Source organism: Eretmochelys imbricata, chromosome 2, assembly GCF_965152235.1.
Source record: "Eretmochelys imbricata isolate rEreImb1 chromosome 2, rEreImb1.hap1, whole genome shotgun sequence".
In the NCBI taxonomy this organism is placed as follows: domain Eukaryota; kingdom Metazoa; phylum Chordata; order Testudines; family Cheloniidae; genus Eretmochelys; species Eretmochelys imbricata.
Genome location: NC_135573.1, coordinates 228362428 through 228379781, shown reverse-complemented (window position 1 = coordinate 228379781; position 17354 = coordinate 228362428).

Below are 17354 nucleotides of genomic sequence, written 5' to 3'. Positions count from 1 at the left end.
GGACATTCCTTGTAGTTGCAGCTCTGGGCTGCTGTAGGCTGTGCTGTGTCTGGGCACCTGAACTAAAATCAGGAAACTTGTCTCTCCTGTTCTCTCAGTGCCCCCGCTGGGCCCAGGAAGTGTGGAGGAGGAAACTGTCTGATCCAGATGCAGAGGGGACAAGAGCTTGACTTGGGGAGGGGTAGTGGGGATAGAAATAATAGATTGGAACAAGGACCCTGAGGGTAGTGAGGGGGCAGAAACTGGGACTGGAAGCAGGGAGTGGGAATGGGAGCTTGGGAGGGAAATTGGGACTGGCTTGACAAGGAGACTGGGACCCGGGGAAGAAAATGGGAGGGGTCAGGGAGCCAATAGATTTGGGGAGGCAGTCAGTCTAGCTGGGCAAGGAGACTGGGACTGAGGACCAGTGGGGTTGGGGCCAGATTTGATAACAAGCTAGGGGGCAGGGAAGAACTGGGACTGATTGAGGAAAGAGACTGAGACAAGGAGTTAGTTTGAGGAGTCCAGAAAAGAAGATTGGGACTGGAAGCCAGTGAGGAAGGGAAACAGGGGGGGAAGGAGTAAGAGACGGAGCTGAGAGGTGGAGAACTAGGACTGAGATGAGAATCCTGAGGAGTAGAGACTGGGGCTGGATAGGTAAGGAGAATGGGACTGGGATGAGGAGCGAGGGGTGGACAAGAGACAGGACTGGGATATGGACACATTGTGGCAAAAGGGATCATGCTTGGGGGCATTGCATAGATGAATCATAGAATCATAGAATATCAGGGTTGGAAGGGACCTCAGGAGGTCACCTAGTCAAACCCCCTGCTCCAAACAGGACCAATCCCAAACTAAATCATCCCAGCCACTAGAGCACATTCCCCTCCACAGCCTGGCCTGGAATCCAAGATTCCTGCAGCTGTCCGTTCTTCTGCTGTCAACATATATTTGTGAACTCCACTGGCAAAGTGTATATCTCATGCCGTCCTAGTGCTGGTCTACACTGAGGATGACAACCTTCTACAGCTATTAGTTAATCCATTAGCTCAAGTGGCAGAGGTCTGTACGATGGATCTGAAAGTTCCAATCCTGCTGATGACCCATGTGGGTGTCAAATTGATGCTTCATGATAGATTCCCCCCCCCCCCAGTTTGCTTTTTTTAAAAACCTAGGTAATCAAATTATATATTACACACACACACACACCATTAAAAGATCATTATAAAGATTGTAAAGTCAAGGATTCGAAAGTTAGGAAATGCCAGAATTAAGGTTGGCTGTAAAACCTTAATTTGCATTCCTTTTGTGTATGCATAATCATATACTATTTTTTTCCGCATGACCCCTTACTCTTCAGTGCAACCTTAATTATGTTTGTTGAATGTGTTTTGTGTGTAAAATATGTATATAATAAACATTTCTGTTACCTTTGGTAAACTATGAAATTAGTGTTCTGATTGCACCTATGTTTCTCCTTTAAATTTTATTAACACAGTTGTGCAAATGTTTCATTTTATTCTAAGAGAAGAACCAAAAAAAAAAAAAAAAGATAACTTTCTCTTCTTTGTTGCTCTTCTCAGCAGTGGACCTCTGAAGTGGAAAAATTCAACCCTCTGTTCAAAGGATCTCCATGTTCCCATCCTAGATTTGCAATTTACCTACTGTAAAGGTGTATGCTGCTGTATGTTGCCACTTGAAAAACAAATGCAGAGGTGTTAGAAATATTGTCACAGTTGTCTGAGGAAGGCCATGTCAGCTTTTCCAGAAGGAGAGGGGAACAGCAGGAGTTCTTCAAATGTAACTTTAATTACAGTACCTAAGTAACTCAGCATATACAGAGCATAAGTTACTGCTCCCTGTGTCTGATGCACCTGCCAAGAGGAATTTCAAATTCTTTTGGATATGTGTCTAATAACTGGTGTCATTCCCTAAAGGCACAAGCCTTCTGCTCCATATCCTCTTCCTCTTATTCACTCCCGATTAGACTACTAAAAGACATAACAAATTCTCTACAATTAAAAATGTACACAATGAAATAAGTTTAATGAAATGATTTATAAAACAGCTTACTCAGTGACAAGGCTAAATATTGCAGTTCACAAGTTTTGAACTTGGAAATTCACAAAATAAATCATTTCTGTTTACTCATGCTGGGTGTATGTAACTCATGTAGTAACAGTAATCTTCGACAGATAGGCAGATTCAACGTACTGGAACAAAGGAACCATCATTGCCTGTGATTATTTATCAATGTTCAATAATTTTTCTATTTTGATCTGTATATGTTTTCAAGGCTATTTGTGAGTGCATAAAAAATGTGGAGTTGGAAGAATATTTCACTTGAAATACAAAGTTGCTTCATGCCCAGGAGTAGCATGTCTTACAATTTTCAAGGCTAGTTTTAGCGCAGCTATAATAGCCTGAATGGAGTCTCTAAATATTGTGTATCTGGGAGCTTTTTCCCCTCTCCTCCATTTTCACTGATTGTTGAGCTTATTCCAGGAACACCTCCCATGCATGTTACTGTAGAATTTCCTGTGGGTGTGCGATAGTCTTCCACTGCGACTGTTATTTCTGTAGGAGTGTTGGGCAGCAGTTTCAGATCAGGTGGCAGATAGCGTGCCAGTCTTAAAATCCGCTCCTAATCCCACATACATGTTCTCAGTTGCATTGCTCTCCTGAGTAAGGTTGGCAGGATGAGGTCCTACGCAGTGGGGTATTAATTGAATGGAATATATAGTTGAAAGATGTTAACGTAACCCTGTCGCTGTCCAACATTAAACAGTGTTAAACAAGGGCTGAGGTTTGATATACAGAGACTTCAGCCTGGTTAGTACCATGGCAAACACACCAGGGGAAAAAAGCGTATATTCTACACACAGAAAAGAAGGAAAAACAGTTAAATCAGTTGGAATGTAAAGTATTAAACAAGGATTTCATTTTAACAACATCCCTTGTTCCCTTTCCCTTTTGTTGGAGAGAGTTTTTAGAAGGGAACCCTTTTGACAGTATCCTAGATGGTATCAAAGATAGTAACAACTGTCAGTTTAAGGCTAGAAGGGTTCACCAGATCACCTAGTCTGACCTCCTGTGCTTTACAGGCCACCAACAACCTAACATCTGCACATTAAACCCAACAACCGAAATTAGACCAAAGCATTACAGCCCAAAGACGCTAGACTATTAAGTGCAATGGGCAGAGAATAGGAGGGACCAAGGCATACCAATGCTCAAGGCCCCAGAAAAGGCAGGGGAATGATTAAGTAAAATATACCAGACAATCCTGGCAAGTGACCCATACCCTGCACAAAAAAGCAAAAACACCCTAAGATCACTGCCAATCTGACCTGAGGAAAAATTCCCCACATATGGCAATCCTTCCGGGCAAAAGAGAAGAAGTTAGTTGGGATGACTGGAGTTGCTGTAATTACTTCTGTTGTTAAAGTCCAATCCTGTTTTATCTCGGGTAGAGCTGGCAGGGTGGTGATGTCATCTGGATCCCTCTTTCTGGCCTGATTTGGTCAGGACATCTCGCAGGATCAGGACAAAGAAGATCTGGGGTCCCACGAGATGATGGGGATGTAGCCATGATAGTGAAGCTTGCTCCAGTAGCCTCTGTCTGTTCCTTTTATTTCCCCAACCCCAAAGTGTCTCTTTCTTTAAGAACCCAAAAAGAGATGGAATAGCCCATCCCCTATTTTGTTCACCAATTAGGCCTAATATCTGACACACCAATTCTGGTTCATTAATTTCTGATTCCACATCTTCTGTTTTTACTAAGCAGCATGATTCCAACATGATTCCTTGAATCTTATCAGCGTGGCCTTTTTTAAGTGGACGAATTTAGTCCTTCTGTCTCCTTTTTTACCTTTTCCCATCAACGTTTCTTGTTATAGGTTATTGTGACAACTGAGAAACTTACACTCACTTACAGTTGAGCTCACAATTAGAGTAAATTTGTAGGTCCAGTTATCACAACAGTGTGCATTGCCATATATCTTGAGAAATTTATAGTGGATGCTATTAAAAAGTTGACATTTGCTAACCGGTCCCACATGGGATTATGAGATACCCCAGTTTTTCCTATTCTAAGTAATAGTGACCTGCTGTACACAAGTTTGATAGAAGATTTGCTATGAGACAAGATGGTACAAGCTATATATATCTTAGAATTCAATTAGCAGGGAAACAGGGCAAAATATCAAATGGGTGATTTTATGGCACCTTCATTTTAAAAGGGCAAAAATAGGATTTGGCCAAACTTTTTGGCCAAACTGATTCTCCCAGAGCATACACTGTATGAGCAAGCAGTAAAGTAGCAAACTATGCTTTTTCTGATTTTACATCCATTGCTGCTTAATTGTATAGTTCTGTTTCCTGTCTCTTTTGCTTCTGCTTTTCTTTCCAAGCATGACATTTTGTTCAAATTTTGTTCATTTGCCTTGAAATTTGGATGGCAACAAACTTTTCTCACTCAGTGGAAAAACAATGGGAGGCTTTCCCCAGAGAAACTCTGGGTAACATCCAATAACAATTAAGGGCTCCATTTGCTCATTGTATACTCAGCCCCTTGGGGGAGGCAATGATGAACCTCACCACTCCAAGGAGAGATCTGGAATGAATTCTGCGAAGATCTCCTTTGCTACCTCATTGTCCTGCAAAATCCAATCCAGTCATTTCTACTGACTAGGATCCTTGCCTGACCACAGCAATGGTTGCTGAGACAAAAGGAGAATGTTCTCCTGTTGTACTCTATTTCATCTGATGCCCATGTACCCAGTCCAATTCCCTATGAAGTCAATAGAAAGACTTCAACTAACTACAGTGGGATTTGACTGGACCCTTAATCTCCTGGGCTTCATTGACATCCCTCCAATTCTTGGATCCTGGCACCAAATATTGATCAAAAATAAGTCACCATCTAAGTTTTTAACCCCCGAGCACCTTAAGTAAAATGGGAACTGAAATCAGAGAATATCCTACGGGAGCCTCCCCACCAAAACTGCTTTTAAAATATTTTGGGAGGATGTTTTTCTGCTGTGTGGGAGGAAGTGGTGCTGGGACGAGGAATCTGCACAGACACCTGTGTGGCACTGAGCCTGATTCCTTGTGCATTGTTCTGCAGCAGAGAGTTAAGCAGGAGCGAGGGCATTACCAGAGAATCTGCCAAACCCATTGGCTATTTCCCCCACCGGAGTATGTGTGTGTGTGTGTACACATGTGTGGGAGGGGCAGAATATCGTAAGTGGTGTGGTAGTTTCTAGTACCCTGTTGATATAATGACCGCCATAGGGCAGCTTTGCTGTCACGCCACACCAGTGTAACTCCTGAGGATTTGGGCCTATCTCAACAGAGCACTTCCAGCTAGAGCTCAGTGGGAAACATCTAACCTATCCCACAAGAATTTGAGATTTTGAAAGCTTTTCCTGTCCTGCACTGAAAATTAAAAAAGCCCCAAAACTATTAATAAACTTAAATATGAAAAAAAAGTAATTTTTACCTGAAAAAAGGTGGGTGGTGTTTGTTTTTTTTTTTTTTTTTTTTGCTTAGAAAATGTCAAAACAGGACACTTTTTGATAATTTCAAAACACTTTTCAATTTTTTTTTAATGGGAAATTCAGGAAAGTATCTCTCTGTTCCCCTCCCCTCCTCAAACTCCATGTTGGACCTGAGAAATTCTCTTTTGCACTCTTTCTGTCTCTTGCTCTCTTTTTCTCTCCTTTCCATCCTCCCCAATCAAATACCATCCTAGACCTGAGAAACCTTCTGATGAAACTTTCATCTAAACCTATATATTTCCACAAAGAATTTCTATCATGATGGAAAAAGTTTTTGTCAATTTTTTTTACCAACTGTATTTGTGAGTGCTATGAAAGCGAGCAAAAATACCTGTAAACAACTCATGACCCTTTTAAATAAGAAGCAAACGTTGGGCAACATGTAAGCAGATCAGTTAGGAGCCCCACAGTCTGCATTAGAAAAGCACACACGCATTTGTAGTGATAATCCTCCATTTATTTCTCTTTCCAGGTACAGATGTCTTAGGCCTCAATGCCCAGAATTAATTGTGGGAGGTCAGTTACTACTTTGAGCTATTTGATCTGTTTCTAGCTAGTGTATTATTTTTTCTATGTTGTTTAGTTGGGATTTGCAGTATCTGAAGTTAGAGATGTTAATTCTGATGTTTCAACATTTGAATTACGAATCAGAACAAAAAGTCACCATATGAAAATTTTTTATAGTGCAGAGATCACAAAATGTTGATTTGGAAACAGCAAATTATTCTGATAATGTTGAAATATTATATGCATATATTATATTAAATACATATATACAATATTCAATATAATATGTACATATAATCATCTAAATCACATTAATTAAAATGAAACACATCAGCATTATCAAAACAAAATGCTTGGACATTATTGAAATTAGTCAAAATGGTTCATTTCAACTTTTCTCCCACAAAAATTTAGTCAAAATCGACACATTCCTGCAAAACACTTCAATTTTTGACAAACCTGCCTTTTCTGTCCACAGACTGGACCTTTGAAACATTTTCAACCAGCTCTACAGAGCAACCTAGGTGGTGATGAACGTGATGATCTAACAGGGTGTATATGCTGCTACTCGCTTTCAAAACATCGTTTAGTACAGGCTCCAGCACAAAAGGGGAAACTGCTTCTGTCTCATCCTTCTATAGAAAGGAGCTAGGGAATGGGGAAGGAGCAAAGTAGAGCAGTCTATATGTAAGGATGAAATCAATCCATTCCTTGCAAAGATGCATGGGTTAGAGAGAGGTGGGTTCCATCCCATGAGAAGAGTCTCCTGTTAGCAATATATGAATGAGTCTGTTGGGATAACAATAAAGCTTAGTTTTCAGAGTAACAGCCGTGTTAGTCTGTATTCGCAAAAAGAAAAGGAGTACTTGTGGCACCTTAGAGACTAACCAATTTATCTGAGCATAAGCTTTCGTGAACTACAGCTCACTTCATCGGATGCATACTGTGGAAACTGCAGAAGACATTATATACACAGAGACCATTAAACAATACCTCTTCCCACCCCACTCTCCTGCTGGTAATAGCTTATCTAAAGTGATCACTCTCCTTACAATGTGTATGATAATCAAGTTGGGCCATTTCCAGCACAAATCCAGGTTTTCTCACCCTCCGCCCCCACCCCCAAACTCACTCTCCTGCTGGTAATAGCCCATCCAAAGTGACCACTCTCCTTACAATGTGTATGATAATGAAGGTGGGCCATTTCCAGCATAAATCCAAGTTTAAGCAGAACGTCTGGGAGGGGGGGTTAGGAAAAAACAAGGGGAAATAGGCTACCTTGCATAATGACTTAGCCACTCCCAGTCTCTATTTAAGCCTAAATTAATAGAATCCAATTTGCAAATGAATTCCAATTCAGCAGTTTCTCGCTGGAGTCTGGATTTGAAGATTTTTTGTTTTAAGATAGCGACCTTCATGTCTGTAATTGCGTGACCAGAGAGATTGAAGTGTTCTCCGACTGGTTTATGAATGTTATAATTCTTGACATCTGATTTGTGTCCATTTATTCTTTTACGTAGAGATTGTCCAGTTTGACCAATGTACATGGCAGAGGGGCATTGCTGGCACATGATGGCATATATCACATTGGTGGATGTGCAGGTGAACGAGCCTCTGATAGTGTGGCTGATGTTATTAGGCCCTGTGATGGTGTCCCCTGAATCGATATGTGGGCACAGTTGGCAACGGGCTTTGATGCAAGGATAGGTTCCTGGGTTAGTGGTTCTTTTGTGTGGTATGTGGTTGTTGGTGAGTATTTGCTTCAGGTTGGGGGGCTGTCCGTAGGCAAGGACTGGCCTGTCTCCCGAGATTTGTGAGAGTGTTGGGTCATCCTTCAGGATAGGTTGTAGATCCTTAATAATGTGTTGGAGGGGTTTTAGTTGGGGGCTGAAGGTGACGGCTAGTGGTGTTCTGTTATTTTCTTTGTTAGGCCTGTCCTGTAGTAGGTGACTTCTGGGAACTCTTCTGGCTCTAGCAATCTGTTTCTTCACTTCCGCAGGTGGGTATTGTAGTTGTAAGAATGCTTGATAGAGATCTTGTAGGTGTTTGTCTCTGTCTGAGGGGTTGGAGCAAATGCGGTTGTATCACAGAACTTGGCTGTAGACGATGGATCGTGTGGTGTGGTCAGGGTGAAAGCTGGAGGCATGTAAGTAGGAATAGCGGTCAGTAGGTTTCCGGTATAGGGGGGTGGTTATGTGACCATTGTTTATTAGCACTGTAGTGTCCAGGAAGTGGATCTCTTGTGTGGACTGGACCAGGCTGAGGTTGATGGTGGGATGGAAATTGTTGAAATCATGGTGGAGTTCCTCAAGGGCTTCTTTTCTATGGGTCCAGATGATGAAGATGTCATCAATATAGCGCAAGTAGAGTAGGGGCATTAGGGGACGAGAGCTGAGGAAGCGTTGTTCTAAATCAGCCATAAAAATGTTGGCATACTGTGGGGCCATGCAGGTACCCATAGCAGTGCCGCTGATCTGAAGATATACATTGTCCCCAAATGTAAAATAGTTATGGGTAAGGATAAAGTCACAAAGTTCAGCCACCAGGTTAGCCGTGACATTATCGGGGATAGTGTTCTTGACGGCTTGTAGTCCATCTTTGTGTGGAATGTTGGTGTAGAGGGCTTCTACATCCATAGTGGCCAGGATGGTGTTATCAGGAAGATCACCGATGGATTGTAGTTTCCTCAGGAAGTCAGTGGTGTCTCGAAGGTAGCTGGGAGTGCTGGTAGCGTAGGGCCTGACGAGGGAGTCTACATAGCCAGACAAACTTTGTGTGGAAGGTTGTTTTTTTATGAGAGTATCCAGTTCTGAGAGCTCATTCTTAATCTTTCTCTGTTTGCTGTAGAGGATGTTGATCAGGTGATTCCGCAGTTTCTTTGAGAGCGTGTGGCACAAGCTGTCAGCATAGTCTGTGTGGTATGTAAATTGTAATGGATTTTTTACCTTCAGTCCTTTTGGTACGATGTCCATCTACGAAAGCTTATGCTCAAATAAATTGGTTAGTCTCTAAGGTGCCACAAGTACTCCTTTTCTTTTTGCGAATACAGACTAACACGGCTGTTACTCTGAAACCTGTCATTATGCAAGGCACTGCATTTAGCCGTTGGAGTGGAAATCTATCAACTGCATGAAAAAACTTGTACAGATACAGACAGACATCATCTTCCTTTCCAAATGCAAACAGATGGACATCGTACCAAAAGGACTGAAAACAGCAAACAGGGAAAGATTAAGAATGAGTTCTCAGAACTGGATACTCTCATAAGAAACCAACCTTCCACACAAACTTCCTCGTGGCTGGAATTTACTAAAACTAGACAAGCCATTTACAACGCACACTTTGCTTCTCTACAAAAGAAAAAGGACACTAAACTTTCTAAACTACTACATGCTACAAGGGGCCACAGCAATGGTTCCCTCAACCCACCCAGCAATATTGTTAACCTATCCAACTATACTCTCAGCCCAGCAGAAGAAGCTGTCCTATCTCGGGGCCTCTCCTTCTACCCCTCCACCCCCACGAACATGATACAATTCTGTGGTGACCTAGAATCCTATTTTCGACGTCTCCGACTCAAGGACTATTTCCAAAATACCTCTGAACAACATACTAATCCACAGAGGCCTCCCTACCAACATTACAAAAAGAAGGATTCTAGGTGGACTCCTCCTGAAGGTCGAAACAGCAGACTGGACTTCTACATAGAGTGCTTCCGCCAACGTGCACAGGCTGAAATTGTGGAAAAGCAGCATCACTTGCCCCATAACCTCAGCCGTGCAGAACACAATGCCATCCACAGCCTCAGAAACAACTCTGACATCATAATCAAAAAGGCTGACAAAGGAGGTGCTGTTGTCATCATGAATAGGTCGGAATATGAACAAGAGGCTGCTCGGCAGCTCTCCAACACCAGTTTCTACAAGCCATTACCCTATGATCCCACTGAGAGTTACCAAAAGCAACTAAAGCATTTTCTCAAGAAACTTCCTGAAAAAGCACAAGATCAAATCCGCACAGACACACCCCTGGAACCCCGACCGGGGATATTCTATCTACTACCTAAGATCCATAAACCTGGAAATCCTGGGCGCCCCATCATCTCAGGCATTGGCACCATGACAGCAAGATTGTCTGGCTATGTAGACTCCCTCGTCAGGCCCTACGCTACCAGCGCTCCCAGCTACCTTTGAGACACCACTGATTTCCTGAGGAAACTACAATCCATCGGTAATCTTCCTGATAACACCGTCCTGGCCACTATGGATGTAGAAGCCCTCTACACCAACATTCCACACAAAGATGGACTACAAGCCGTCAAGAACACTATCCCCGATAATGTCACGGCTAACCTGGTGGCTGAACTTTGTGACTTTATCCTTACCCATAACTATTTTACATTTGGGGACAATGTATACCTTCAGATCAGCGGCACTGCTATGGGTACCCGCATGGCCCCACAGTATGCCAACATTTTTATGGCTGATTTAGAACAACGCTTCCTCAGCTCTCGTCCCCTAACGCCCCTACTCTACTTGCGCTATATTGATGACATCTTCATCATCTGGACCCATGGAAAAGAAGCCCTTGAGGAATTCCACCATGATTTCAACAATTTCCATCCCACCATCAACCTCAGCCTGGTCCAGTCCACACAAGAGATCCACTTTCTGGACACTACAGTGCTAATAAACAATGGTCACATAAACACCACCCTATACCGGAAACCTACTGACCGCTATTCCTACTTACATGCCTCCAGCTTTCACCCTGACCACACCACACGATCCATCGTCTACAGCCAAGCTCTGCGATACAACCGCATTTGCTCCAACCCCTCAGACAGAGACAAACACCTACAAGATCTCTATCAAGCATTCTTACAACTACAATACCCACCTGCGGAAGTGAAGAAACAGATTGCTAGAGCCAGAAGAGTTCCCAGAAGTCACCTACTACAGGACAGGCCTAACCAAGAAAATAACAGAACACCACTAGCCGTCACCTTCAGCCCCCAACTAAAACCCCTCCAACGCATTATTAAGGATCTACAACCTATCCTGAAGGATGACCCAACACTCTCTCACAAATCTTGGGAGACAGGCCAGTCCTTGCCTACGGACAGCCCCCCAACCTGAAGCAAATACTCACCAACAACCACATACCACACAAAAGAACCACTAACCCAGGAACCTATCCTTGCATCAAAGCCCGTTGCCAACTGTGCCCACATATCTATTCAGGGGACACCATCACAGGGCCTAATAACATCAGCCACACTATCAGAGGCTCGTTCACCTGCACATCCACCAATGTGATATATGCCATCATGTGCCAGCAATGCCCCTCTGCCATGTACATTGGTCAAACTGGACAGTCTCTACGTAAAAGAATAAATGGACACAAATCAGATGTCAAGAATTATAACATTCATAAACCAGTCGGAGAGCACTTCAATCTCTCTGGTCACGCAATTACAGACATGAAGGTCGCTATCTTAAAACAAAAAATCTTCAAATCCAGACTCCAGCGAGAAACTGCTGAATTGGAATTCATTTGCAAATTGGATACTATTAATTTAGGCTTAAATAGAGACTGGGAGTGGCTAAGTCATTATGCAAGGTAGCCTATTTCCCCTTGTTTTTTCCTAACCCCCCCTCCCAGATGTTCTGGTTAAACTTGGATTTATGCTGGAAATGGCCCACCTTGATTATCATACACATTGTAAGGAGAGTGATCACTTTAGATAAACTATTACCAGCAGGAGAGTGGGGTGGGGGGAGGTATTGTTTCATGGTCTCTGTGTATATAATGTCTTCTGCAGTTTCCACAGTATGCATCCGATGAAGTGAGCTGTGGCTCATGAAAACTTATGCTCAAGTAAATTGGTTAGTCTCTAAGGTGCCACAAGTACTCCTTTTCTTTTTGCAATAAAGCTTAGTGAGTTCATGGGAGTATATTCTTCTCTTGATGCCTACACATAACTCCTATTAGCACTAACGGGTGTTCCTGACAGGCTTGAAGAGGGGAATCTATCCCTTGCCTGAGAAAGGCAAAGTCCTCAGTCAGTTTTATTATCATTCAAACTTATCCTGGCTTAACCTCTTCATTTATTCATCAGCTGAGAGCACTGGATTCCTTTCTCCTGGCTCACTTGAACAGGAAATAATGCGCGGTTGGCAGTGCTGAGCTGCATCACTCCAGTGAGATATTCTGTCTTAAGGGGGGTGCATTGTGTTGCCACTGTTGTGCCAGGTCCTTCTGCCAGCTGGTGCATCAGCCTGCTTCAGGTGCCTCTCAACCTCTTCTGGGCATCTGTGGGTAACATGCATCCATGAAAGCACTTCATGTCCTTTCCTGAGTATGGGGATTGAAATTCTCACATGAGGCACACAGGGGTTAAGGGAAATCTCCCTGTGATCCCCACTATGCACCCCAAATGTATTTTCCAAAAATCCTTTTGGTGGTTCTTCAAAAACAAACAGGTATCTGTGACTGACCTGCATGGGTCACCATGGCATGACAATGACTCGTTTTCTTGGCACAGTTGTATTTTGTTCAAAACGGCAGTATTTATCTGTAAGCAACTGCCCTGTGTATGACCTTTTCAATGGCATTGTGGCAGCTTGAATGTATCTGAACTAGACGAGGCACAGTTGTGAATGTCCTGGTCTGGCACTGATTTCAATCCACCTTTCTTGAAAAAAATGCACTTCAGATTAAATAAAATGGTACCAAATAAGGACAAAGAAGTGTCATTCCCAAGGAAGCATGGGTAATGGAGGTACGGCCTCTGTGCTGCTTTCTTGGCATTGCCAGGACCGTGAGTCACCTTATTACCCGCCCCTGCCTCCAGCACGAGGAGGACTAGGTGGTGCTTAACTGGGTGTCAGCTCCCTGATGCTGCCAGTCTGTTAGTCCCCCAAGCACCCCGCTCACGGCTGTGCCAGCCCTTACTTTGCCTTGCAGGTTAACAGTAGGCACCCCAGTGCCCAAGCCCCCCTGGAAGCTTTCCACCGTAAAGTCCAGCCATTAACCACGGGAAACTCTCAGAAATTACCAGGTACGTGTTCCCAAAGGAACAGTGCACACACCAGCTTTTTTGGTTCAGCTAAGGGGGGAGGGATAGCTCAACGGTTTGAGCATTGGCCTGCTAAACCCAGGGTTGTGAGTTCAATCCTTGAGGGGGCCATTTAGGGAACTGGGGCAAAAATTGGGGATTGGTCCTGCTTTGAGCAGGGGGTTGGACTAGATGACCTCCTGAGGTCCCTTCTAACCCTGATATTCTATGATTCTAAGGATCAGCTCCAATATAACACCACAGCACTGAGATATAGTTATAGTGGAAACAATGATAAATGTATTACTAAAGGCTATGGTCGTGCAGATAGTGAAAAAGGACAATGAAGGAAACAGAAATGTTTTATATATAACAAAAAGTATAACCTGCTTTCTAGCATCTAAACTTAACTTTAACAGGCTAAACCATTGTCTAAAGTTGCTTTAGGTGAGATAAACTATCTCCTAGCATCTCCAACCACCTTTCATGAATGCAAAAAGTGCCGTTCTTTTTTGCTTCCTCAGTGACTGATAAAGAAATGTACTTTTGCCTTCTTTCTATATCCCTAAAGTTAATTGTTTTGTCCCCAGAGTCAGGATGATCCCCTGGTTTATTCCCTTGTTTGCTGGCTACATGTTGCTTTCACATCCTCATGTTCGCATCGTATGCAAGTAGGCTTCCGTTGTGTGGACTTACAATACTTATTTTACATGTGAACCAAGGCAGACAGGTGAATATACATTCTTTGGTCAAAACCTGCTTGTCAACCCTGCTTTGATTCAGCCTTTAAAAAGTATTTTCCAGTCATAGGCACTGACTCCATGGGTGCTCTGGGGCTGGAGCACCCATGGGGAAAAAAATGGTGAGTGCTGAGGACACACTGGCAGCCCCCCTACCAGAACCTCCCCCTCCCCCCAGCACCTCCTGCCCACCGGCAGGACCCACTGATAGATCAGTGCTGCCTCCTCCCTCCCAGCACCTACCGCCTGCCGTGGATTAGCTGTTATGCAGTGTCAGGACACACTGGGGGGGAAGGAGAGAGGAGCGAGGGCACAGTGCGATCGGGAGAGGGGGCGGAACTGGGCGGGGAACGGATGGGGGGGGTGAAGTGGGGGAGGGAAGAAGTGGGTTGGGACCTTGGGGGAAGGGGTGGGAGTGGGGGTGGGGCTGGGGTGGAGCCGGGGGGAAGGCACCCCCCAGCAGATTAGAAACTCGGCACCTATGTTCCAGTGTGTTTGTACATACCTCCTTAACTATTACCTGTACATACATCTTGCCATGATTATGAGGATCAGTATGACATAAGCTTTTACTAGATACTTCATTTGACTCTCTTTGGATAAATTCTATGAAAGCAACGTGGTGGGTGTGGTGAGTTTGTCAGGCCTGCCAGGAGTTTCTGTTACAGAACAGTTAATCCTTTGCCAGTTGGCATTGAGGAATTATTAGGGTCACAGCCTAGTGGTAATGAAAAATGTGCATGGCACCGAGTCTTCGGTCTGAAAGCTGTTTGTCAGTCATCCCTGATTCTTCATTCATTGCCTACCCACACCATATGCTCCCTGGAGTATGGGAGTTTTCTGCTAGTGTTTCTATTCTGAAGTATCCCAGAATGCTTTGTCCATTTTGAACTAGAATGTCACTGAATTTTAATACCTTTGTTGCTATTATTTCATTTATTTTATTTTAAGCATGACCATTTAGATACTACAAGATAACTGCCTTAGAACTACCTAAGATAGATAGACCTAAGCCAACATCTTCAAACGGGGGTGCCTAAAGTTAAACAACTAACTAGGGTGTTTAATTTAGGGAGTGCCATAAGTCACCTAATTTTCAGATGTGCTGAGGTGAAATGTACAAGTCCTAAGCACTTCTGAAAATCAGACCAATGATTTTATTTAGGTGCCTACATAGAATTAGGAGCTTAACTTCAGGCAGCCAATTATGACCATGTTGGCTATGGCTAAGGCTACGTTTTAGTCATGAGTATTTTTAGTAAAAGTCATGGACAGGTCACGGGCAGTAAACAAAAATTCATGGCCCGTGACCTGTCCATGACTTTTACTATATACCCCGACTAAAACTTGGGAGTCAGGGGCTGGAGGAAGGACAGCCCAGGTGCTTGGGGTGGGGGTGGGTGGTGCACGGCCCGGGACCCCTGCTGGTGCTGGAGTGGGGGTTTAGGTATCTGGCTCCGTGCCTCCCCCACCAGCAGCAGCAGCAGAGTTTGGGTGTGGGAGTGGGCACCGGATGAGGTGAGGTGGGCTTCTGGCGGTGCTTACCTGGGGGGGCTTCCCAGAAACGGTGACATCCCCCTTGCTCAGCTGCTTAGCGGTGGCGTGGCCAGGCAGCTCTGCACACTGTCTCCGCCTGCAGGCACCGCCCCCACAGCTCCCATTGGCCACGGCTACCGGCCAATGGGAGCTGCAAAACCAGTGCTGTAGGCGGAGGCAGTGTGCAGAGCTGCCTGGCCAAGCTTCCGCCTAGCAGCTGAGCGAGGGGGATGTCACCGCTTCCAGTATCAGTGTAGCTGCTTCACATGCCAAAATCCCATGAACAGCCATAGGAATCCCACATGTGAAATGGCTACACAGTTCAGCTCCAAGTTTCTACAGTGTGTGCCCTTACAAGAAAACTTCAACCATTTTTGCACAAGCCCACCTATCTGGAAGTTTCGAGCATAAGAGACACTGTGTTCTCATCCTGTATTAAACCATGAACTATATTTTAGAAAAATAACTTTGGAATGCCTGAGCCTACTGCTGGCAAAGACCATTTTGCAAAAGAAACAAATGGTTTCATTGGGGACAGGCTGGGGGCACAATGTAAGTCTGTAAGGCTCTTTCCAATCTGCCTTAATAATCAAAACCTGAACTTTAAAATGTAATATTTAAATGTTATCAACATTCTATTCTAGAATGCTTATCACAGTGGCACCATCTGGTGGAACACAAATGCTGTAAGGCTTTATTCCTGCCCTAGAGTATGTGATGCTGACAAGGGAGAGGGAGTATAGACAATCCTCTTCATGCTCTTAAAAGGGCCCTGAACTATCAGAGGCAGTTTGGGGAGCACTGCTTGTATTGCCAGGCCTGGCCCTGCATTGACTTCTTGTGATCAGTGTTCATCTCTCCATGTGCTCCCAGAGAACAGAGAAAGGAACTAGGATTAGGTGCTGTGCAGTAGAACCAGGTGTGGTGATGTCAGAGCAGCTGAAAGATCACACAAACGCAATGATCAGTGTCAGTATGGGGCTCACAGCTGGGCATACCATCTCCCTTAAAGCTGTCCTGGTTTTATGTTGTTTCCTGTAGGAAATCAGAGTGGGACAAACAGATTGGAGTGAGAAGCAGTGAAGGAATCAAGAAAGAGCAAGAATTAGTGAGGGACAAAGGGGGAAAAGAAAAGAAATAGTGAGGAAAGTGGTGGGAAGGGAGTGGAAGGGAGTGGAAGGACAAAAGCAAGGCCAGAAGGGAGTGAAGGATGGTTGGGAAAGAGACAGAGAGATAGGAGGGGGAGAAAGGCAAAGAGTTTGAGTAGTGCATGGGGAGAACAATAATCAGGGAAGGGAGGGAGAAAGGAACAATCTAAAATTCTGGATATGCGCCTATAATGGAAGCAACAATGATAGTCTCAACAAGGGGTTCTTGTAAGTAATGGAGGATGGGTTTAGAACAGCGTTTTTAAACCTGTGATCTATAGACCCCTGGAGGTCCGCAGACAATCTCTACAATTTCCAAGGGGGAAATTTAGGGGTCTGCCTATGATTGAAAACCACTGGTTTAGAATGAACTGTCTTGGGAGGTTAGCGCCTGACAGATGACAGAGCTGTGCTATGGAAATGCAGCCAGGCAAGTGCCATCTATGGACAGGAACAGAGATGTGCAGGAAATGCTGAGATCTAGTCAATTGCCTACACTTGGGGTTCATATAGCCACTTGGAAAGTGGCACTGAAAAGGCACGTATTTAAAGCCTCCAGTTTTATAGATAAAAATTTTACCTATCAAGGTGCCCGCAAGACTGGAGGCCATATGTAAAAATCAAACCCCTCAAACTGAGCACATGGCTATGTCTATATGCAAAGTTGCACTGGTTTTACTTTAGATTGGTTTAAAAACGGATGTCATTAACCAAGATCAAAAGAGAGTGCAGACCCTTAATCCAATTTACACCGGCTTTATATTGATTTAGCTGAAATCAAATTTCTTACCAAATTAAGCTAAATTGATAGAAACCTGATTTA